Source organism: Camelus dromedarius, unplaced genomic scaffold, assembly GCF_036321535.1.
Source record: "Camelus dromedarius isolate mCamDro1 unplaced genomic scaffold, mCamDro1.pat HAP1_SCAFFOLD_4, whole genome shotgun sequence".
Classification (NCBI taxonomy): Eukaryota; Metazoa; Chordata; class Mammalia; order Artiodactyla; family Camelidae; genus Camelus; species Camelus dromedarius.
This window is the reverse complement of record NW_026989783.1, coordinates 702376-726568: the sequence shown is the minus strand read 5'-3', so window position 1 is coordinate 726568 and position 24193 is coordinate 702376. Positions and strand designations below refer to the sequence as shown.

The following is a 24193-nucleotide window of genomic DNA, read 5'->3' as shown; positions in this document are numbered from 1 at the left end:
GAATATAGTTCCCTGTGCTATATAGTAGGTCCTTGTCATTTATTTTATATTTATTAACGTGTATCTGTTAATCCCCCTTTTCCTGCCTGCTAACCACAGTTTGCTTTCTATGTCCATGAGTCTATTTCTAGCAGCACCGTTTTTGCTAGTAATATATGCTGGTTGGCTGCTTTCAGTTTCAGTAATTCCACCTTATCTGTGGGCATTTTCCTTCTGGTGGGCCTGTGTGTGGTTTGCTCACGTGATATAAGAGTTGTGTATTTGGGAGAACCCCAGGCCTCGTGTAGTGCCTGGTACAGAGTGCCCACTGAGCTGATGCTTGAACTGAGAAAAAAAAACAAAGTAAATGTTGGAATTTCCACTATGGTTGAGACTTCCAGGTTTCTATAACCTGTTTATCGCACATTAATGTTGGCTGCACCCATACTGGGTAATTTGGTGGAACTTCATGGTATGATGGTGTAGAGACGGGGCTTTGTATGCTTCTTCTCTTTCCGTTTTCTAAGACTCATTCTCCTGGGCCTTCCAGATCCTCCCCCAGAAGTGCCCATGGCTGGCTTGGTGCTGCGCTGAGGCAATATATGTTAATAAGGCCCTTTCCTCATCTCTTCTGAGCCTCCGTTTCCTTCTCTGCACAATGAAGACTTAGACTAGAAAAGTGCTTTTCAGTTTCTTTTAAGCCATGTTTCCTTTGAGAAACAGAAAATACAAATCTCTCCTCCCATTCAACATATAGATTTTGACACATCCAAATTGTGACATAGCTCTTTGTGGAAAATTGAAGTGATTGTGATTCCAGGTGGCACAGAAAAGAGTCTTCAGAGATTTATTGCAGGGAGAGGGCAGGAAAGGGGCAGTATATCCCACTTTCTAGTGTGAGCACTGGAACAGGGGCTTGGGTTTAAATACGGTGTCCGACGTGGCCACTCTCTAATTTTTTTTTTTTTAACTCTCTCTAATCTTGCACAATGTGATAAACCTCTCTCCCTCAGTTTCTTAATGCGTCAAGTTGGGGTGATAATAATTTAAGTGTTTTGTGGAACATTATACACATAAGACATTTGTTTCTCGGTAGAAACAAAACCTGCGAGGGAATAAGGGATTTCTTTAAAAAAAAAAAAAAATCTTGTCCACAGCACTCTGTCAGTGTCTATTTTGAAGTTCCTTGAGGGTGAGTGTTGGGTCTAAAGTCCATCGTGGGACAGGTGGCCCATGGGTCTGTGTGCCGCAGATTGCCCCCTCCTCCCCAGTCCTCTTCCTCTCAGTCCAGGATGAAGTTCCCTAGTAGATTTACACAGAGATCTTGTGGAAATGGCTTTTCATTTTATTGTTTCACGAAGAAGGGCTGCCATCATGATCTCTGTAGACAGGTTTTGGTGGCCTGAAGGCTATGCAATTACGTTTTCCTATTTAATATAAAGAAAAAAATTACAAGTACAAAATTAGTCCTACGGTGGTGGCAGGGGTTCTTGAAAGTGGGGACCATTAGCTTTGTTAGTTTCAGGTGCAGGGGCCTCTGGCCATGAGGACACATCATCGTGCTCTGAAGTTGGAGGGACCAGTGGGCTCAGTGGGAATGTTTACTGAGTGTATCTCATGGGCTGGGCATTGACCTATTTGTACTGTGTGTTCCTTATTTGAGACAGTGAGCTCGTTTAACCTCAATAGCCTCTTTAATAAATTAGACTTTTTAATTTTGAGATATAATGTAGATTCCCATGTAGTTGTAAGAGATAATATGGAGAGGGCCTACGGACTTTTTGCCCAAATTTCTTTAAAGGTTCCATCTTGCAAAGTTGGGATACAATTCAGTAATGACTCACTAACCCTTTGAGGTTTGTGTTATTGCCCTCATTTCTATTCATGATTAAACTGGGGTTAAGAGGAGCACACAGGCCTGCCCAGGTCACCCATGGTTAGTGTAGAGTCGGGTGAAACGTGGGCTTGGAAATTCCAGGCAGTACCAACATGATGCTCTGTGGCAGGGAGCAGCATTCACTTTGCTTGTTTATTCATTCATTCAACAAGCATTTATTGAGTAAACTCTGTGGGTCAGATGCTATCATAGTTTTATCTGATTCTTCAGCACTATGGAGAATCCGGTAATGTTTCCTTCTTTTTTTAATCTGAGAAAATTAGCTCTGAGAGGTTATAAACCCCCCAAAGGGAATATAGCTCATAAATGAGGGATAGTAAATTTGTACATTTCCTTCTTTTTATGCAGGTGGTAACCTAGGCATTTTACATTTGTAAAGTTCCATAATCCAGATATATTCTTGTAAGGCAAGGATTTTTTTTTAATTGAAGTATACTCATGTTTACAAAGTTGTGTCAATTGCAAGGTGTTTATTTTTTCTTGAATTTGGAATTCAAAATTATTTTTTGAGGGGGGTAAATAGGTTAATTTATTTGTTTCATTTTTTTTTAAAATGAGGTACTGAGGATTCAACCCAGGACCTCATACATGCTAAGCATGTGCTCTACCACTGAACTGTACTCTCCTCCCCAAAGCAAGTTTTCTTATCAAGTATTCTGCATCTTAGGAGTTCAAATAAATTGGAGTTGAAATCCAGGTCTTTTGATCCTACTGTGTTTCTTTGCATTATATCCTGCTGAGGGGTGTGGAAGCAGTTCCTTTATTCATTCCTTTATTCAGCAGTTTTGAGCATTGACTTTGCATCAGGGCCTGGCTAGGTGCTTGGAAACAGAAAACAAGAAATGACCCTTTTCTGCAGAGGGCGGAAGCCTAGACCAAAAGCTGCCTAATGTGATCCGAGCTGCGGTAGCCATGTGCAGACGCTGAGGACAAACTGTACCCACGGCTTTGCTTGGGCTTCCCCTGCCTTCTGACTGGTACACACCACGTCACCGCAACCCAGTGAGGCCCGCAGCCCGCAGCACAGTATGTACCTCGGTCTCCTCTTCCCTCTCGTCAGGGCCTGCAACATGAACATCCCTGACTACATGCAGTGTGCTTAGGACCACCAGACTCTCCCCGTGGTGGTCCAATCCGTGGGGATCATCGCAGAGGAGAATTTCTTTTGCATCTATAAGCGAATCTCCTTGGTGAGGCAGATCATCCCTTGCGGCTCGCAGTGGGCACTCTGTATCCACTACAGTCACGACTATGCGCCCGAGAATGGGTGGAGCGACTTCCAGACCCACCGCAAGGTCGTGGGCCTTGTCACCATTACCGACTGCCTCTTGGACAAGACCTTCGAGAAGCTCCACGTGCAGAGGAGCTGTATGGCACCACGCTCTATGACTCTCGGCTCTTTGTCTTTGTGCTGCATGGGGAGGTGGCCGAGCAGCCGCGCACCGACGTGGCCTTCAATTTACGAGGACTGCAGGGTGGTGGAGAAGAGGATCGAGGACTTCACTGAGTCTCTCTTCATCATGCTCAATTCCAAGTGGCTGGACTGTGCATCCGACAAGACTGGGGATAAGATCCTCCTTCTCTACATCCTGTTTGAGAAGGAGGACTTTGTGGGATTGGACACAGAGAGCAGGAAATTCTACCTGGATGCCCGGACACCCTGGCTGTGTGAAGGGTTGCTTCCCTACATCCAGAAAGGGATCAGCAAGGAGGAGGGCTGTCTTGTAGCCAAGGCGTGAGGGAGGTGAAACCCGCCGGTTTTCAGACGTTTAAAAGTGAATCCGCCTTTGTATCAGAGAGATTCTTTTAGGGTTATTATGGACACTTACTCCCGCTTTTCAGCCAATTCCCCTGGTGTGACCCCTGGAGTTGCTGTCCAATAGAGTAGCCAAAGCCACTGATGCTAGGAGAGCTGGGGAGGAGGCTGCTCTGAGCTGAGATGTGCTGTAGGTCAAATGCACATCAGACGCTGAGACTTGTCTAGTAAAAAGAATGTAAACTATCTTGTTTCTTTCTTTATTGATTACATGTCAAAATGATAGTATTTTACATACTGTAGAATAAGTAAGATATGTTCTTAAAATCAGTTTCCAGGGTTTTTTTGGGGGAGGTTACATTTTTAAATGTGGCAACTGGGAAATTTTCTTTACATGGCTGTCATTTCATTCCTGTTGGACAGCATGTCCTGGGACAGTCTCATCCCTTTGCTTATAGATGTCATGCTGAATCCTGAGACGCAGAATGAGGTGCTGGTTGAGCTGGGGGTGGAGACAGGGTCTCCTGCCTCCCAGGTCCAGCACCTGCACGGCTCAGGCCCTCTCTCCCTGCCTGACAACCACCATGCCAATTTAGGACTACAGAAACACTGCCAGGGGCTTCCAAATGAGCTCCTTACGCAGGGAAAGGCGTGTCACGGAGCATGGGGCACAGCAGGGAAAGATTCGTCCTCACTTTGTCCCTGTGATTAGGTCAACGGACCCACTTTGCCTTGGAAGTGCAGACGAGCTCTTCTGGGCTGCCTAACCCCCCACATTCTGCTCTGTTTCCCTGTGTATCTATCGAGATGTCCCTCGGGCAGAAGAAGGTGAGATGCATTTGCCGAGAGGTGGTCCCCCTTTGCTGGGGAGAGTGTGGGAATCTGTGCCCCCCCGACCTACGGCCTCGGGCCTTGAGTCTGGAGAGGGCTCATGGCGGTCCCACGGGTGTCGGTCGGAGGGCCTGGCACGTGCTGCCGGGCCTGATGTGGAGGAGGTTTTCTGCGATTCTCTGTGAGTCTAAAATCAGATTCTACTTTCTGGTTGTTGGTAAGTTGGAGGAGAAGATGCCAGAGAATTGATAAAAAGAAAGTCCAGACCAGTCCTGTGAGTGACAGGCACAGGGGACCCGAGTCCCACCTGCTTGTGGTGCCTGGCGGGCTCTGGATGAATTTTCACTTCCTCCCCGGACATACCTCTATATCTTAAGGAAGGGGCGAGGCATGTCGTGGCCATGACCTGTACTTGTCCTCACAGGGCCCCGTGATCTACACGGCTTTCTCCCTTTCTGCTTCTTGTAGATGAGCTGGCAAATGTAGTGGCCTAGGCAAAGCTGAGGACACAGATGCCAGCACCGTGCCACTCCCAGGCTGGCTCCATTCCCGTCACCTGTCACCTCCTGCTGAGTCCCCAGGCGTCAGTCAATGTCGGTACATCGGTGCAACGTAAGCAGGGACCAACATCTCCCCCTGGACAAAATGGTGGGTGAGCAGTGGAAGCCTGGAGCCCTGCCCCAGCCCCCTGACCAGTGCCTCTTCTTTTGTCACAGGAGGCACTGGTGACATGTTTGCTCAGCAACTGCTTGGCTCTGAGTCTGCAGACCCAACAGAGAATGCCAGCTTGTTTTTGCCTTTTGAATTCTGTCCTTGGGATTTGGCGGAGTAGCTGGTTGTGTGCTTAGCCCATAGTGGTTGACACCGTCACCATTGTTTACCCAGAACCTTGTGTACCAGGCATGGCTCCCGGCATCAAAATACAGCAGCGCATTAAACCTCCCTCCTGGTGGGTCTGTCTGTTTTGGTACCGTAAGGGCTCAGCCACCATCTGAACGTCAGTGAAGTAACGCGGCCTGTGAGCTCGGGTCAAGTAAGTTCTCCTCCAGTCACTTTTACTCCATTGTTGCTTTTACTATTACACAGTCATTAATTTTTTAAACAATGCTTTGGTGCAGGAACAGAGCCTAATTCTCTCCTGTTACTCTTGGTGGGAGTGAGTAAAATTGTCCAGCTTGAAATGCGACCACATTTTGTAGCTCAAAAGCTGTTTACTCGCATCTAGGTGAAGTTTAGGTTTGGGGCGCTGACCACGTTGGGGTCCCCCGGCAGCGCCGCTCGCCTCAGGCCCCTGCCTTCCCTGGAACAATAGGTGAGGGTGGGTCTCACCGTCCCCTCGTCCCTGTCCTCACCAAACTCACCTAAATTCTTGTAATTGCTGTCAGTTATTTTTGTTCTCATGTGTTTCTAATTTTCGCTGTTCCTCTTTTCCTTTTTCTATTTCCCTTTCTATCTTGTACCGCCCTGTGAGCATGTTGTTGCGTCTGAAATGTGGACTGTGCACACCCTGCATTGGAAATAGCCAGATTGTCCTCCGTGCTGTCCCCATCGCTTTAAAAAGCAAAAACCTTAACAGTTGCCTTGATCCATATATTATCCTAGTCATCTTTTTATTTTCTAGTTTTTTGGAATTTTTGCTTTGTTAGCACATCACCCACTGGTGTTTGATACCTGTTAAAATCCTTGCTTTGAGGAACCAGTTTGGTCCTCCTTATGTTTGGTGACAAATGCGCCCTTATTAAATTTGTTTGATTGTTTTGAAGAAGTGAGATGCGAATTGATTTAGGCGGCTGCTGAGGGATTATTTTCATGGAGTACTTAAACTTGGAAAGTCAAAATCTGCAGCATCTTCCTTGATTCTGGCTTTCACACAAACGTGCTTGGCACGAGGATCCGGGCTGTCGCTGTGTGACGTGCGTGACGGAGCTTCCTGGCCGGTGGTCACTGGTGAGAAAGTGGCAGGCTCGGAGATGAGCAGCTGCAGGGGATGCTGTTGGAGGAAGCAGTCACCGGTTTTATGTTTTTTGTTTTTTGTTTTTGCATTCACCATCCCCGTGCCATTTACTTTACTTTGCCTTCATAGAGAGGCAGGAGCGGGTCTAAACTCCATGCCACTCTTATTTTCCCTTTACGAGGCTGGTTTTTCTGAGTATCAGAACAACATGGCCTTCTCCTAAGTAGCTGGCTCACTTGGATCTGGTGGACACAGGGACCGCTAAAGGGGACTGTAGCTTCCTCTCTGCTCCAGCCAGTGAGCTTTCAGAGCCGGGTCTGTGGTTTGCCTCAGCAGCCATGCAGTCCTCCCTGCACCAGCCTTTACTATTAACCCATGATGGCAGTAAGTAGCTGACTCCGTGTCTGTTGCAGATGACGTCCACCACTGACGGCCGTGTCGTTAGTTTGCGGTAGTGAGTCTCCAACACCCTATTCAGCTGTGAAGTGACCTTGCATTCTCACCCACACCCTGGTTCATCTCACCCGGGGGAAGTGTTTGGCCACCACCGTCATGCTGGCCATGAGACCTTGTTTCTCCTTTCATGCCCTGGTCCAATTGTGGACACTTCATCCTTCACTGACTTGGTCTCGCTTGAGACAGGCCAGACGTTCTGAAAGAGCCCATCACATTCTGGGGGGGAACAGAACACAAGAATCGCAAGTAGGAGTCTAGGCTCTCTGGGTTGGCAAATGCAGGCTGGGATCTGTGAAGGCTGTGCTGTGCCCTGAACACAGGCCTTTCCCGTGGCTCCCGAGAGCCCAGGGGTCCGAGTGAGAACAGCCTTGCCTGGGTTCCCCCATCCTCATCTGCTCACTGGCAGGTGTGTCTGCTAACTAGGAACTCCCCCAAACCTCGGGCCCTTCAAATTTCAGACCACAGGAGAACCTTGAGTCCCTTCTCCTGGGCCTCCTTTGTGAGAATCCAGTGCCTTCTGAGGTGACCAGAGGCAGGAGATGCCTCCCCCTCCAGGGAGCTCTCTTCGGAGGACTGTGATGCACTGCACCTTGCTGTCAGCTTGTGGGGTTCCATCCGTGGTCCTTGCAGAACCAGACTTGAGACTGGCTTAGCAATAGAAATGACAAGACTGATTCCAGGGCAGGGCCGGGGGGAGGAACAGGGGAAATTGAATGTGAACTCAAACACCTAGGTGGGTTCTGGGTCTGTTACTAAAATCGGGAGCCTGGGAGGTACCTGCCAGGAATCGAACTCTAGAGTAAATGGTGGACATGAGGCATTTTTAAGATTCCATTTGTCATCCAAGTTAGGACTTCAAAGAGGCACTTGGGTCTATGGCCCCGGGGCTCAGGTGAAGGAGCCGGACTAGAGATACACGTTGGGAGTCGTCATTCTTAGCTGGTGTTCACAGCCGTGCAGGTGGATGAGCTCATCTCGAGAGGTGCAGACTGAGGCTGAGGGGGGGGCACGTCTGTGCCTGGGTTGGAGGAAAGCCCAGACCATGCAGCTTTGGCGTGTCACTCAGTGGCGTTTGGGATTTTCAGAGCAATGGCATTTATCCTTAAGGGTCTTGGGGGTGGGCAGGGCCACCCAGGAAGAAATCTGAATGGAGGGTTGTGGCCACGCGTGCGCGTCTGGGGATGATGCAGAGGCTGCATGTTCCAGGAGGGGAACCTCCTCGGAAGATGGAGTCGGAGTGGGGAGTGTTGAGAAGGTAGTCACACTCACCTGTGAGGGAGGGACAGAGGCCTAGGGAGTCTCCACCCTAGCGGACTCTCTTTCCCACGAACAAAAGGCCAGCAGACAGAAGATTTGAGGTGAGAAGGAGCCAAAGTGGAGAATGGTGGTTGGACAGTTCTGGAATAGTCTCCCTGCAAAATAGAGTTAAAAAAATCCCAGACTCTTAAGAACATTGATAGTGACGTTGGAGGAGATAGTTCTTTTTCTGGCCTCCTAAGGGTAAGACATGTATCCGGGGATACACAGAAGAATCGGGCAGTCTGGACGGGGCTTGACCCTTACCAGTGGGAACAGGGCAAGTTTAAAGGGGGAGAAGGGCAGCGGAGGGAAACTAGCCAGGTCTCGTATCAGGTAGCAGTCGGCAGCCCTACTTGCGTGTTGCATTCACATCCGTGCCTCCCAGGTGGGCGGTGGCAGCCCCCTTTTGCAGTTTGGGAAGCCTTCTCAGAGGGGTTAAGGAATTGGTCCATTTCGCGGCTAGTAAATGCTGTAGCAGGATTCAAGCAGGGCCTTGTCAGACTTCAAGGGCATGTTCTCTCTACTAATTCCGGTACCTCCCTGTTGTACCTGGATTGGTGAATTGGGTCAGTATTGGAGCCTTTCACAAAAAGTACGATTTAAGTGCCTCAGGACTCTTTCCCAAAGCTCAGTGTTCTCTAATGGTTCAGAAGCACCGCAGTGCTTTTCGCCCCACAGAGGTAAGGTCTAACTATTTTGACGATGACGTGGTTGCAAATGATGTACAGGTGCAAAACCCGACTTAGCAGCTTCTGAAGGGAAACTCTCCAGTTCTTCCTTGATAGGCTTTCTTCCACGGGATGTAACCTGCTGCAGCGTAGGTCTGAGCTTTCTGTATGGAGTGAGGGTTTGTTATCCAAAGTTAGCAAATAAGGGTCAGATGGAGAAAATCGACGTTAACAATTTATTTTGGGGTTTCATTAGACAAGATGCACTATCGCTTAATGGCCCATATAATGTAAGTAATTGAGTACAGAACATTGCATTCCTTACTTTCTAATGAGAGCTGTCTTGCATCGTAAGGTTGTCTGCTTTGGAACTTCAGCTCAGCCAGTAGGGCACCTGTCAGTGTGTTGGTGTGATTGCATTTACACAGTGCATGTAATCTGGGCTTCCTCTGCCCCAAACACTCCAGTGCAGAATCATAGGCTGTAGCCATCACTTAGTTATACAAATACTTCTACAACTATATGATACAAAAAAAAAAAAAACAAAAAAACAAAGAGAGAGAGAGAGAGAGATTGCCTTTATCAAATTTCCTTTGATTTTAACTGCAAACTGTTGTTGAGCAGCTCTGGTTTCCTTTGGATATGAATATGTACATTTCTTTGCATGTAACTTGGATTTTAGACTAGAACACCAACCTCTTGCTTTCCATGAGCCACAAAAATCATAGCCAAATGACATACGTATTAAACATTTTATTCTTTTCTTCTGAGACAGAATCCTTGAATCTGGGACTTGGGCTGTGATTTTGCTTTTGCTCTTCCCACCCCCCTTATCGTCTCACTCCTTTTTCCCACGTGGCCTCCAAGAGTTCATGGTCTCAGAGGAGCAGGTGGACAAACACCAGTTGGTCGCCAAGCAGTCCTGCTGTAGAGGGAGCCCAGCCAAGAGCTAAAGGACATCATCAGAGAGGGCTTCCTTGAAGAAATGGGCTCTACATTCAGTTATGAGGACAGAGTAAGAGTCAGCCAGGAGAAGGAATCAAGAGGGTGACTCAGGTTGCAGGAGCAGCCCGGGTAGAGGCCTGGAGGCTTGTGGGGTGGGGACCCGGGGAGAGTGCACTGTGTGGTCCAGGGTGGAGGGTGCCCCTGTTTGGGAGGACACGAGTGGGCCTAGGGATGGAGGGTTTAGGAGGAGCTTGGTTTTTTACTAGAATTGACACAGAAGAGGCAGTGAAGGGTGTCAGCAGAAAGTGACCCTCAGGAGAGGTACTCCTGGTTTTGCTTCTGATGTTCTACAGAAAGAAGGGGTCGGGGTGGGCGAGAGCAGCTCTGCCCGTCCCTTTGAGACCCACCCCTTCATTCATTTATTCATAACACATGCAATTCTGAGTGTCCAGGTGAGAGAGGTGGACTCACAGTAGTAAGCAAAATGTATTGCTTCTTGAGAGTTTAGCATTGTCAGAAGTTGTCTTAGCGTAGAATGTTCTAGGAACACAGCAGGGGCACCTAACCCAAAGTGTAGAGGTTCGAGGGAAGGAAGGCTCCCTTGACAAACAGTCAAAATGGGCTTCGAGGCAAGTGGGAAGAAGCAGCAGTTCAGGGGGCGCCTGAGGTCATTGGGGACCTGGGTACTGAGGTGAGGCTGGGCGAGCAGCATCGGGGGTGGGGCTAGAACTCTACCAGGGAGCCTCTGAAGGGTTTGAAGTGGGGGTGATGTAATCAAATTTGTGCTTTGGGAAGGCTGTCCTGGCTGTGTGTGTGTGTGTGTGTGTGTGTGTGTGTGTGTGTGTGAAGCAGAGTAGAGGGGGAGAGTGCCACCAACTGGGAGGGTCATTAGAAGACCATTGACAGGCTGGGGGGCCACCAGTGGGAGAGGGGCGTCGGGGCTGCTTGGGGACGGCAGGGGCAGTGTGAATGCCGGATTTCCTCATGGGGAGAGCTTATTAACGGGGACCCCCTAGCGGCACCTTGTGGCTGGAAGAAAACGGATGCAACCAGGTGTACTTTTCTCTTCTTCCCTGCATTGTGTGATGATATTAGCTCAGCCAACATTTGGAAGAGAAGAGCTAAGTTTCAGGGTAGCACAGGACATTGTTGAGCTCGTTCGAGTGAGATCTGATAGGATTTAGTTTTGTGTTGAGATCTGCATGTTCACTTAGCTAGAAACGTCCCGTCTTTTGGATTTCCATAGGGGTATTTATTCTTGATAAAGATTGCTTTCTTGGTGAGAGGAAATTTAATACAGCTGCTGTGTTTCTCAAAAAAATCTTATCTTTTAAGAAATTTAATATTCAAAAGAATAGCAAAATTTAAAAATGATAAAGTAAGGCTTTGGTGTAGTTTCTTTGGTTTCTGAGTTAATGTAGAGTTTGAGCCTTTGCATTACTTAAATAGCACATCCTTGTCAGTATTTAAAGAGCTGTTAGTGAGCGCCCCAGGACCCACTTCTCAAAGCATCATTAAATCTTGCTCTGAAATAGTGAAGTCATAAAGGTCTTGTTGGCAGAAGCCAAATAGTTGGTTTATAATTTGCAGCATAGCACCCTTTATAAAATAATAATAGGTTCAAAATTAAGAAAGTGGAAAATAATTGATTTTTTTAAAGCTGAAACATAATCTTTCTTGTGTTAATGTTGCAACTGGAAATTTCGAAAAGAAAAATCCTACTGTAATATCATCTACGTGGAATACATATATGTCTATCACGTTTGCAATGTAACTGCACAGTGGTTTTTGAAGTCAGGACCATTCCAGCTGAGATACTGGCAGTGATGGTTGCTGGTTTTCAATGGAAGACCCTAAATTTGCCTTCTTAGCTTTATTCTTTTCTTTTCTGTTCTCTCTCTCTCTCTCTTTTTTTTTTTTTTTTTTTTTTTTTGTAGTGAGAGGGCTCAGTAGTGCTTTGCCAGCATGATTTTGGGGCAATTTGGGGGCAGATATCGTGCACAAGCAGTGAGATATTTCCATGCATTTTACTTTCCGGACATCACCATGGAACATGTGGGGGTTTGTGCCTGCAGGCCGGGATGCTGCAGAACTCCCTGGTCCATCACCTTTATGTCTTGGAGCTGCTCCAGTCAGTGAATGACTTTCTGTGGCTTGGAGGTAAGGTGATCTGATGCAGATGATCAGATGTGTAACTAAGTACTGTTACTTGAAATAGAAAACCTATCAAAAATGGCTCTAAAATACAGGATGAGGGAGGAGAATTGGCTGAGCTGCTTGCATGGGGAATATTCTCAGGTGACTCCCTCATTGTGTCTCCTGTCACTCCCCCCCCAGCCCTGCACGGCAGTCATCGTGAAGCAAGCATGCACTTTCTCAGAAACGCGCTGAATTTCTTTGTGCCTCTGTTTGTTGGCTTTTTTTTTTTTTTTGAAAGCACATCTTGCCCTTTGCTTAAATGCCATCCCTGCCTAATCACCTCTTACACTCATTCGTCTGGAGCTCGTCCATACATAGCTGCTGAATGGATGAACAGAATGTAGTATCTCCATGTAGTGGAACATTATTCAGACGTAAAAGTGAATAAAAAAGAAAAAATAAATAAAGGGGAATATGAAAAAGGCCACCTGCTCTGGGAAGTCCACACTGACTGCTCAACCCGCCCTTTTCCCTTTGAAACCCAATCACTTATGCTCCTCTCTACTCTTTTTGATAGTACTTACCACCTTCTAATAAACTTTAACACTTTCAAAAAAAAAAAGAGAGATGCTGATACCACTTCAACCTGGACGAGCCTTGATAACAGCACGTTAAGTGAAAGGAACCAGACACAAACGGCCACATATTGTTGAATTCAGTGATCTGAAATGCCCAGAATAGGCACATGCAGAGGCAGAGGGCAGGTGATGGTTGCAAGGGGTTGGGTGGAGGGGGGTTGGGGAGTGATTGCTAGTGGCAGGGGTGTTCTTCTGGGATGATGAAGTGTTCTGGAAATAGATGGTGGTGAGGGCTGCACAACCGTGAGTGTGCAGAAGACTGCTGAGCGCTGTCTCTGGGAGTGCCTGTGGTTGGGGGCGGCTTTATTTTGTTCTCATCCGTGAAGAGTCATCTTGTGCTGAGGCCATTCTACTCCTGTGAGTGGTGAGGGTCAGAGACTTTGCAGATTCATGTGTTATTTTCCCACTTGCTGAGTGTAGGCAAAAAAGTTTTAAGCCTGAGAAAGTGCTCCATCTGCAGAAACGTCTTTTAGTTTTGCATGGTGTAAAATTCTTGAGAGCTTTTTAATCGTTGAGGACAGCCTGTGGGGGGGAAACAGCCCGTGAATCCTGGGTGAGTCCCGGAAGAGCTGCGCTTCCCTCCCTGACACGGGTGGGGATTTCACCCCCGTTCAGGCAGTGAAGGGCCCAGACCCGAGAGCGGAGTTGACAGTCGTGAATATTTACATGTATCTGCTGCTTCATCTTGGATATTAATTTCAAGCTGAGTCAGTATGTGGCGGCAGCCTCATCCTACGTCAGGAATCTATAGTATCTGCTCTTTGAGGTGAAGACCTGACAGACTTGATTATTTAACAGTCTCCCTTGAACTGATATGTCAGATTCCTTTGTCAATAATAGAACAGCAGAATTATAGACGTCCTTTATTGCCAATGTGACCTGGAGCAGGTTTAGTCTCTGTGCCTCAGTGGCCTTATCTTCGGTTGGGGAAGATGATAACAGTGCTTCCCTCAGAGGGTCTGGTGAGGGGGGAGTGAGAAGCACAAAGGGAGGACTTACACGTGATGCTCATGAATGACCGAATTTAGTGCTCCCAGCCTGGTGAGGCCTCAGGGGCAGAGATGGCAGAACAGACCATTCGTAGCCGGAGCTCGATCCGTGTTGGCAGCTGTTATGATCAGGATCACCCCTGTGGGTTATCAGGCAGTTTTAAGACTTGGTAATATGAATTCATGAATAATGTTAAAAGATTAGACAACTCAGATCCGGTTTACATAGTTCTCAAGATTTCCTGTGAGAAATGGATATTTTTTTCCCCATCTTAAATCTGAGTTGATTCTCTAAAAAAATTCTGCATTCCTCCACCTTTTTGAGTTAATTCTCCATTTCTTAAAAAAAAAGTTTTTAAATGGAGTTACTGGTGTCTGAACTGAGGGCCGCATGCATGCTGAGCACATACTCTCTCAATTGAGGTATAATCTCCCCCCTGATTTTTTTTAAACTTTACTTTCTTTGTATGCAGAGGTTAGTGACCTCTAATTCTTTTTCTGGAGACTTGTCCATGAACCTGTAAATCTATAATTAGTGGACAAAATTTGATTTATTAAAAAAATCAATGGAACATTCTGCAATCCATTCAAAAGGAAATGCTCATTGACATAAAATGTTTCTCCTTTATGGTGATTTCTAATTTTTGGTCTGCCTTAACTTATTAAAAGTAATCCTCATCATCATAATGACCAAGATTGTTCTGAGTGGACACTTACCTAAGGCTAAAATGCTTTCCTCATGTTTTAATTCATAGCAGGTGTTTAAGGGTAGGTATCAGTGTCTCCTTTTCTGCAGCTGAGGGGTTGAGAGACGGGGCAGCTTGTCCCAAATCTCACGCAGCTGGCGCTGGCAGGCTCAGGGCTGGAACCCAGGCTGCACAGGATGCATTCTCAATGGCTCCTCTGATCAGCCCCATGTTGAGTGGTTTCCCGAACACCTGTGAGTCCATAAATGACCGATTTTAGCGATCTCAGCTTCATGAAGCCTTCAAAGGAGAGACACCAGTGAGAATGTTAGACAGAGTGGCATAAATTAAAATTGTACATTTTCACAAATGTTGCTTTCTCAGGCAATGAGTTAAAAACTTTATATTTTTTTAATTTAGTGCTCTGTAAACACTAAAATCAAAACATTAAAATGATTATAGTGCAAAATTGGAGTGGGCTTTGAAAGTCCAACCATTTCTAATGATGTTGCTTGTTTTTCTCTAGTGGTGCTTATTGACAGAAAAATTTACAAAGACTGAATTGTTTCTATGTAGTCTTAGTATGGAGGAAAGTTTTGTCAGTGAATATTGTAAGTAAAATCTTTACTCTTTTCTTTCCTGATGATGAATATGTAAGTTGTTTTCATGGCTTAAGTACATTTCCTCATTTGTGAAATTTGAGTGATGCCCTTTACCTTGTTTGACTGTGAGAGGTGGACGACTTGTATATGAAGCACCCAAGAGCTGCTTAGTAAAATTATGCTGTCACAAGGACAGATAGTTTAGAAGGATCAACTCTGAATACTAAAGAGAGTGGCTTGTTTCTGATGCATATTCAATATGCATATTTATGAATATATGAATATGGCTTAAAGTAACAAGGATTCAGGTTTTTGCGTGTGTGTGTGCAGTATGAAGTTTTAATGAAATCCTTATCATTCTAGTGAGACAGGGACTAGTTAAATCACCTTAAGCAGACGGCCTTGAATATTATTTACACAGAATGTGTGTTGTTACAACTCAGAATACATGTTGCCGTGTAACCATCCACTCAGACATTTAAATTCGTAGGAATCTGACCAGAAACATTAAGTTTAGAAAAATCTACATTGATCATTTTCAGGGAATAAGGTTCTCTCTTTTGTGATTAAAGAAAATTTTGATTTATTTTTCTGCACTCTTAATAGGTTTTAAAATATCAAAATATTGATTTGACATGTCACTTTTTTTAATAGAATAAATCTCATGCTGTTTTAATGTGCAAATAAATGTTTTTGAATTTCAATACACTTGTATGCTTTCCTGGCTCTTTGAGAAGTATTTTGCAAGATACCTAGATTAATTACTGTTGGAAAAATACAGACGTGACTTTTATGAATATAGGCCTAGAACAGATCTGTTGGTTTTTGCTACAGTGCAAGACATGAGGCCTAGGAGTGATTTGCTGCTGATTGCCAGGAGGACAGATCCCAGATCTCAGTCTCCCCTCCTGTAAAATGAAGTGGCTGGACTGGATTCTTTCCTCTACTAAGAAGTTTCCATGAGCCTGTGTCTTTTGTTTATATTCAGGAGTATTAGCAATGTCAGATTAAATACTGAATACACCTCCCTTCCCCGAAGCAAAGTGCAGTATGTGCTACATAAGATATAATTTTCTGATTCTTCTTTCTGATCCAACAGGCAATTTTTGTTTTGCATCTTTCCCAGCAACCTGGAAGGTGTTTTTAGCCATAGGTGGTGCTGTTGCACCTTCTAACAGTCTTAATATTCCTTTTGCAAAAGAAGGTTTAACAAATGTTATTTTGTTTTGATTCCGTTGCTTAGTGCTTCAGAATAGCACAATGTCCATTATGTCTTTCTACCTGGAAAAATTATTCTGCTTATGTCTTAGACTTATTCTGTCATCTCGCTGTTAACATTTCAGACTTGCTGTGCAAACAATGGCAAAATCGGTCTTTTCTTCCAGTGTTAGCAAACAGTGAGCCGGAATTTTATAAAGCAGCTAAGAGCGGCCTCTGGAGCACCTTAAAGCTGAAAAGTGTACTGAGTTCCCTGAGTATTGACCCAGCAGCTATGTATCATTTGTTGGGAGGTGATTTTGTACATATAAGAAGGGGTGTAGTTTTTTGTCTTGGGTTTGCGTGCACGTGCTGCCACTGAGCCACGTGAGCCTGAGTTAGTTTGCTCTGAGTTTTTCCCTCGTCTGTGAAATGGGGACGCTCGTATCTGCTTTGCAGAATTGTGAGAATTAGAAATTATGTAAAGTGTTTAGCACAGTGGGAATGTCAAAGGGCTCATAAAGTTTAGCTCCTGTTTTGTATGAAGCCATCATTTTACAGTCTTTGGCAGTTACTAAGAAACAGGAAAATAAGAAAAGCTGGTTTTATGCTGAAAGATATTTGAGGAGGTTCCATAGTTCCTATACCCATAATTTAGCATCAGCAGGGTCAGGACAGTTACACAGTCGCCCTGAACCAATGTTAAGCCACAGAATTTTTTGTTACTTCATATATATTGGGGCTTAAGGGGACCCAATACCTATACAAATGTTTTCTCCAGCAGCCAACTGAGAGATGACACAGAAGAACAGGCAGGCGATAAATGTCTCCTGTATTACTGATGAAGCCACGTTCTCCATGAACTTCAGGGCTGTGGGAAAATGCGTGTCATGATACTGTGCCCCAGAACTAGAGACTCATGCAGTCCCAGTTAGCTCTGGGCCACAGTGAGCCTTCCCTTAAGAGGATCTGCCCCATCATGCACAGGGCTGCCCTGCCATGGAGCTGAGCATCCCGGGTGCTTCCCAATGGTGGCCAACACTGGAGGGAAAGGAAAGGTTTCATATGCCCTGCTTGTAGATCCGGACTCACACCTCAATCTGTTAGTGTGAGGAGGGCTAGCCGTTGTCCAGGGGTCAGGGGTGTGAAGGGAAAAACACTCTCCATGGACCAGATTGTGGAGGAGGCATCCCTTCCCTCAGTTTAAACAGGTGGTGGGATGCAACAGAAGGGTGCTCCCCAAGAGTTTATAAGAGGGGAAATAAGGATTTCCTTTGGGACTCAGACTAGCCATGAAACACAGAAGATGATTAGAAGGGAGATTTGTAAATCACTTTCTTATTAAATTCACATTTGTTGAGCACCAAAAATGTGCTACATTCTTTTCTGAGCGTTTTACAGAAATGAATCCTTCAATCTTCACAACAAGTGTGTAAGGAAGGTTTGATAGTTATCCCAGGTATACAATGTGGAAATTGAGGCACGGAGAGAGTAAGTTGGCCAAAGTCACAGAGCTAGTAAGTGACAGAGCTGGTATTTAAACCCTGGCTGTCTGGTTTCCAGGCTCCCAGGGATGGGCTTTGGGTGTTTAGCGGTATCTGCATCCCTGGATATCTGTACCTCTGTGCATCACTTAGCTCAGAAAGGACAGGGAAAGGAGAGTTACACAGGTGCTCACAGTCGTGTCTCAGCCACAGTCCACGGACAGTGCACTGTGATTGGCGTTAAAAGTCTTCTGGGCAGCAGATCTTTTCGTATAACAGAAATTTAGTCCATTCAGTTAATCTAGAAACCCTTCCTGCTCTGCTTCTGTCCACTATTGTCATGTGACTGCCTGCCTGTGATTGGGCTGTTGAGGAGAATCTGTACTCATGGTTGAACTCTGATATTTCAGTCTGGTTTGTAGTTTCACATCTCCTGTTACATTAATAAATTAAATTTCTGGTTTTCTTGCATCAGTCTCTCATGAGTTTGGTTAATTTGAAACCAGTCCATGGGAGCCCAGGGGTGCTGACGGTATAATTTCTGAGCACGTTGTGGCACTTCTACCTGTGCGGACCTGCGTGGAAGATTTCTGCACAGCAATGACCCAGGCACTCAGCTATAAACGCTGGGCGTGCTTGCTGTTAGATAGTACATTATTCCCAAAACAGGGACCTGGCTGATCTGGTGGTCTGCTTTGTAATGAAGATATCTAAAGAATTTATCTTGTTCCCCTCTCCCCATGTCTCCCCTAAAGGTAAACTAAGCCTTTTTACTCATTGCGGATTCTACAATCTCTGCCTCATCCCATCTTTCACGAAGTTCCTCCTTACTATCACACAACTGTTAAAGACTATTTCCTTTGATTATACACAATAAATATGGGAGCATTTGAGAGGTTCTAGGACTTGGCTCCCTAATCCCTCTCCCTTTCTTTCCTTTTTCCACAGTCTTGAGTAATTCATTCCATGTTGGTAAGACTTCTGCCAGCCAGAACCCACAGTTCCAGGTGAGAAGGATGCAGACTTTATCTCTCCTACCCGAGGGAGAGAGAGAAGAGAATTGAGGTCTGCTCCCCCGTGGTCCCTTTCTGCCCCAGGGCCACTCATGTTCACCTGCAGCCTTCTGGCCTCTGCTCAGAAGGCCTCTGTCCCAGGACTGACTGCAGCCTTTTCTTCCCTTGTCTATATTTCCCGTGCCTTTCAGAAGTTGGTCTCTTCTCTGCAATTCAACCCTGGCAGATGTGATGTTGGTCAGCGAGCTGGTGGGCAGTCATTTGGTGACTCCCAGGAGCCATGATGATTCTCCTGAGTCTCTCATTCGGGGTTACAAAACTGTCGAGCACCGGAGGAAGCCCATTCACGTGAGGTCAACACAACATCACATCACTTTCATTTTGTTTTTGAATTTTCAGTGGAGAAAGTATTTGTAGGATACTGTTCCAGATTTTCGGCCGCCTGCTTTCCTCACCATTATTTCCTTGTTGGCTCTGGCGCTTGTTTAAAGAACCAGGTTTCTTCTCTGGTCATTTGTAGCAGCTGGGCTTGCCGAATCCTTGATCTGCATTTGAAGCAGAATGCTTCTTCGTGATGTCAAACTGATTTTCCTTGTCATGTCTTAATAATTTGTGTACACTCATCAACTGTTTCAAGTGAAATGCTCTTTTCCAATTTCGGTTAACTCACATTTACTGAACTCCTGCTTTCATGCTGAGGGCAGTTTCTTCTTCCTGTAATAAAATTTAGCAATTTGCATTTACTATGGGAAGGTAACTGGCTGGAGGTGCTTTTTTTCTTACCAGTTTTAATAACAATTCACCCATTAAAATGTACGGCGGTTTTTACTCTATGCCCAGAATTGTTCATCCCAGTCAATCTTAGAAAATTTTCATCCCCCCAACAGGAAGCCCCTTACGCATATGCAGACATTCCCATCTTCCCCATCCTCCCACAGCCCCAGAAAGCCACTTTTCTCTCTCTGTGAATTTGCCTGTGCTGGAAATTTCATGTAAATCTAGTTACTTCATGTAAGTGGAACCATCTATTGTGACTGACTTCTTTCACACTGAGTAACGTTTTCAATATTTGTCCAAGTTGTGGCCTGGGTCAGTACTCTATGCCTTGCTATTGCTGAATAATATTCCTCTGTATGGCTGGGCCCCTCTGTTTACCCATTCATCACGTGATAGACATTTGTGTTGTTTCTGCTCTTTGGCTGTGATGAGTAATGGCGCCGTGAATATTCCTGTAGGAGTTTTTATATGAACATTTGTTTTCAGTTCTCTTACGTGTGTGCTCAGGAAGCAAAATTGCCTGGTCATTCAGAAACCAAATGTTCAACTCTCTAAGGACCTGCCAGGCGTTTTCCCAAAGTGGCCAGGCTGTGTTACATCCTCACCAGCAACGTCTGCGACCTCTGCATCTTCTGTGTCCTCATTAGTGCTTGTTACTCTTTTTTTGATTATAACCTATTGTAGTGAGTGTGAAGCGGTTTCTCCTAGTGGTTTTGACTTGATTTCCCTTACAGCTAATGATATTGAACATCGTTTCTTTGTGCTTATTGGCCATTTGTATATTTTCCTTGAAAAATACTTTTCAGATCCTCTATTCATATTTTAATTGAGTTGCCTTTTTATTGTTGAGTTGTAGGAGGTCCTTTTTTTTTTTATATAGATACAAATTCCTTATCAGATAAATGATTTGAAAAAATTTTCTCCTGTGTGTTGTTTTTTCACTTTCTGTATGGTGTCATTTGAAGCAAAGTTTTTAATTTTGATGAACTCCAATTTATCTCTGTTTTCTTTTTTCCTTGTGCTTTTGTGGTAATATTTAATATCTGAGGTATTTTATTTAACCTTTTATATATAAAATAACTTAATTATTAGGACCGTTCTAGGAGACGGGTGCTGTTGTTGTCCCCAGTCTATGGATAGGAGACTGAGTTTCAGAAAATTTCACTGACTTATCAGTGTCAAAGCTACACAGTGCTGTTGGAATTCAGACCCTCATGTTTGTCCCAAGTACCTGTGATCCTCACCACCATGCTCCACTCCTTCCTGGAACCGTTAATGAAAAAGTCTTTAATTTTGATTTCTTGTTAGTTTTTGTTTTTCTCATTGGGGCTTCATCTCCTCATTTCCTTAAAGAGATCAGTGTAGGTTTATTTTAGGTCTCTTGTAGGCAGAAGCATTGCTATCAGTTAACTTCTTTATTACTCACTCCCCAGTGATGGCTTTTGCTAATTGACCTAATCAAGTCATGCTTAAGTCTTTCCTTCTCATGACACTAACAACAGAGTCATGACTTACTGAATGCTCAAAGCAGAAAGTACTTGATTGATTTTATTTTGCTAACCAATCAAACCAATCAAATAAATACCCGGTGTTGAAACATACGGTAAGCCCTCCAGAATAGGGTCACTGTCTTCCTTGTGTTTCATTTGTTTGGTCACAGGGTCTGGATAGTGCCTTGCTGTCCAGCAGTTTTGTTAGGATACGGTGCTTGTGAATCATTCTAAGGACAGAATTTTGACAACAGACTGTGTTGTTCATTTCACGGGGGAAAAGTTAATATAGAAATACTGCTCAGATCTATTTTAAAATTAAGTTTGGAAATTTGAGAAGAGTTCAAGAAACCATACAATGATCTTTTTCAATAATTTTAGATCTATCTTAGACAAATTATGGTTACATAGCAGAGTAACTTATCAAGTAGATTTGACAAGAGGAGTGTATTATTGATTATTTGTTTTAGTTGAAATATTCTACCTGGGATAAAATATTCAGTGCCCATAAATGAACAAATATGTTTGTATTTCTATGCAACATGGGAGTAGACTTCATATGTTTCTATATAATATATATGACTGTGTGTTTTAATCTGTCTGTCAGTGTTTTTATAGTTTTTCAGCAATGTTGTAACTTTGGAATTCTTCTAAGAAAATCACCTCAGATTCTAGTGCAGTTTGTACTGTGTATGCTGTCTTATGCATGGGATTCCACTGTCCCCTTAGTGAGGAATTTCCTCTTCTATTGTGTTAGTATCAGAGTTAAAGGAACTGTGATTTCTAGGCCTTTGCTTTCCATGTGTTTGCACTTGGGTGTCAATCACAATTTTCCCTTTCTTGAGTTTTCATTGTTCAATTAGAATTTTTGAAAATAACTTAATTTGTTGCATCGATCTCCCTAGAAACTTGATGTGTTTGTGCTTTTCAGTTTTCAATTAATGAAAAATGTAAATACACTCTTGTTTTTAAGTAGTCCTTTTTCACTAGATATTTGTTTACCTCTTTATAGTTAAAATATTTTTTTCCCAATGAGTGAATCGGTGTGTATATTTTAAAAGAAACTTTACTTTTTATTCTTTTTATTGTAACAGTTATATTCATTGTAGAGAATTTAGAAAATAAGGATAAACACAGTAATAACTTCACAATGGCCTCTAATCTCACCTGGAGATACAGTTGTAAGGATTGAAATTGAGAATTACAAGTCCTCTTAAATTGTTCTTCTTTTTCAAGTACGATTTGGTTACTGAGACCCTTGAATTCCCATATGAATTGTAGCAGCAGCTAGTCAGTTTCTGCAGAGGAGCCCGCTGGGATTGTGATCGAGACCATGTTGAATATACGGATCGCTTTGAGGAGCACTGCCTTTCCAAGAGCTCTGGCTTCTGATCCAGGAATATGCGTGGTGTGTCTGTCCAGTTATTTAGGTCTTCTTTAATTTTTTTTTCAACAATGCTTTGAGTTTACAGAGTTATATTTTACTTTTTGTTTTTTGCCTTTATACTGAGGACAAGTGTGCAAGGTACCAGAATCAGAAGTGTATTTGAGCCCCGCCACTTGCTGCCACCATGGTCGCTGCGCTCTTGCTTCACCCGCTCTACAATCTTGCACAGAATAGGACCTCAGTAACTCTCTCTCTCTCGAATGATTGTATGATTGTTGGATGATGCTTGAGAGTCCTTGTGATGATTTTATTTCCCCAGCCTTTCCCCACTTCTTTACTATGCCCTTTCTCTTCCTTTCCTCCAGCCTGGGTTTCAGTCTACCTGTGGCATTGATTTTTCTTGTCTGTAGACACTACCTTTCACTGGTTCACGATCATTTTACATGTGGGCTGTGGAAAATTGCTAGATGTCAAGAAAGAGCCAATCGATTGCATGCTAGTATTTTTAGAGTGTGTTACTGTTTTATCGATTGAAATTAAATCAGGCTGACCCCCTGAGCCCTCCCGTGAGCTGTTTTCGCCTTCCAACAGGTGATATTGCTCTGGTTGCTGAATGTGCCCTTTCCCCAGACTTGGTTTTGGAGTTAAGTCACCATCAGTGGAGCCCTCTCTTTAAAAGATGAAGAGAACATTTGCTCCTTCTCCCTGGTTGGGGACTTGGATGAGATGAGGTACCAGATAAAGAATGGAGCCCCACCTCATTCTAACACCCGCTCGTTCCATTCCTTTCTCCAGGGAAAAAGAGTACAATTCAACACTATAAACATTGATTGTGAGCTAATGAGATAGACAGGACAACCGATCATTTATTAAATATCCTTTCATGCCAGAAACAAATGTATTATACACACAAAAAGCACGCAAAGCACGGTAGTAACGTGATTACACACGTGGGTCCGAGTTCGAGTCCTGCTCTGGAGTGACCAGTCCTGAGAGATGGAGAAATGTTAGGTCAGCTTAGCTTCTCCCGGACTTGTTTGCTGTCCTGCAAAGACGGGCTTGCTAGGCGTCCATCCCCCTTAGAGGTGCTGTGGGGTGTAAATGGCGCGTGGGCAGCCCAAGCACAGCTGCTCATTCCTCGTAAGGGCAGGATAGCATAGCTTTTGTGATTACGGCTTTAAGACCGTCCCGTGTAGACTCTTAGTGCTCCGAAGGGATGCCTTGTGGTTTGGAGATGGGATTCTCACTTCTGTAAATACCCAAGGATTGTGTTATTGGGCCATGCTGATTTGAATCTATTCTTTAGAAAGTACATATTGTAGATATATTTTTCAAGCATGCATGCTTTTTTCTTTTATTATTTATAGTTCTACCCTCTCTCTTGGTGTGACTTTTCATGGAATCCAGGAAAAAGTCCTAAGCCACCTGCCTCTTCACACTTCTCCGTGGTGGTTTTCTTCCCTGACTAGAAGAGGGTTCTGCATAGGAAATTTTTTTGTTCCCCTTTTCTTGGAGTCTCTCTGTCTGTCTGCCCATCTCTCACCTGTCCATCTGTCCATTTATCTACCCACTGAATCTTCTGACATGTTCCAGAAAGCATTTCAGGCAGCTTACAGAAGAACAGATACCAAATAAACAGGTGAGAAAATGGGGCCAAGTTCAGACAGTGAGGCTAGGAGGCAAGCCTGTGTGAGGGTTGCAGGCATGAGAGACACGCATCTGCCCTGTGACTTATAAGATCGACAGCAACAGTGTGCCTGAGGCTCCCAGCAGACACAGGTAAACAGGGTTTGTGGGAGATGCTCACTGGCTGCGAAATAAATAAGTGGCTTAGGAGATGCCCAGCCTTTCCAGCTACTAAGGCTTAGGAGAATATTTTGAGTTTCTTCCAAAATCAGAATATTGCATCTTTTCTTTTTTCAGAGATCTATGTATAGTTTGTTACATTTTATACCTGGAAATTTCTCCAAAACTGCTTCCCACATGAGTCCCATGGCTCGGGAATG

The 24193-nt window shown here is 44.4% G+C and overlaps 1 protein-coding gene across 1 annotated transcript in view; it reads left to right on the top strand.

Moving 5' to 3' along the window:
• LOC135320640 (trafficking protein particle complex subunit 9-like) overlaps positions 1-24193 on the top strand; it is a 119496-nt gene that overhangs the window by 5905 nt on the left and 89398 nt on the right. Inside the window, exons 4-6 of the mRNA XM_064483787.1 lie at positions 2660-2902; positions 4932-5075; positions 5180-5496. The gene's annotated coding sequence lies outside the window, so the exon portion shown is untranslated. The remainder of the gene's footprint in view (positions 1-2659; positions 2903-4931; positions 5076-5179; positions 5497-24193) is intronic.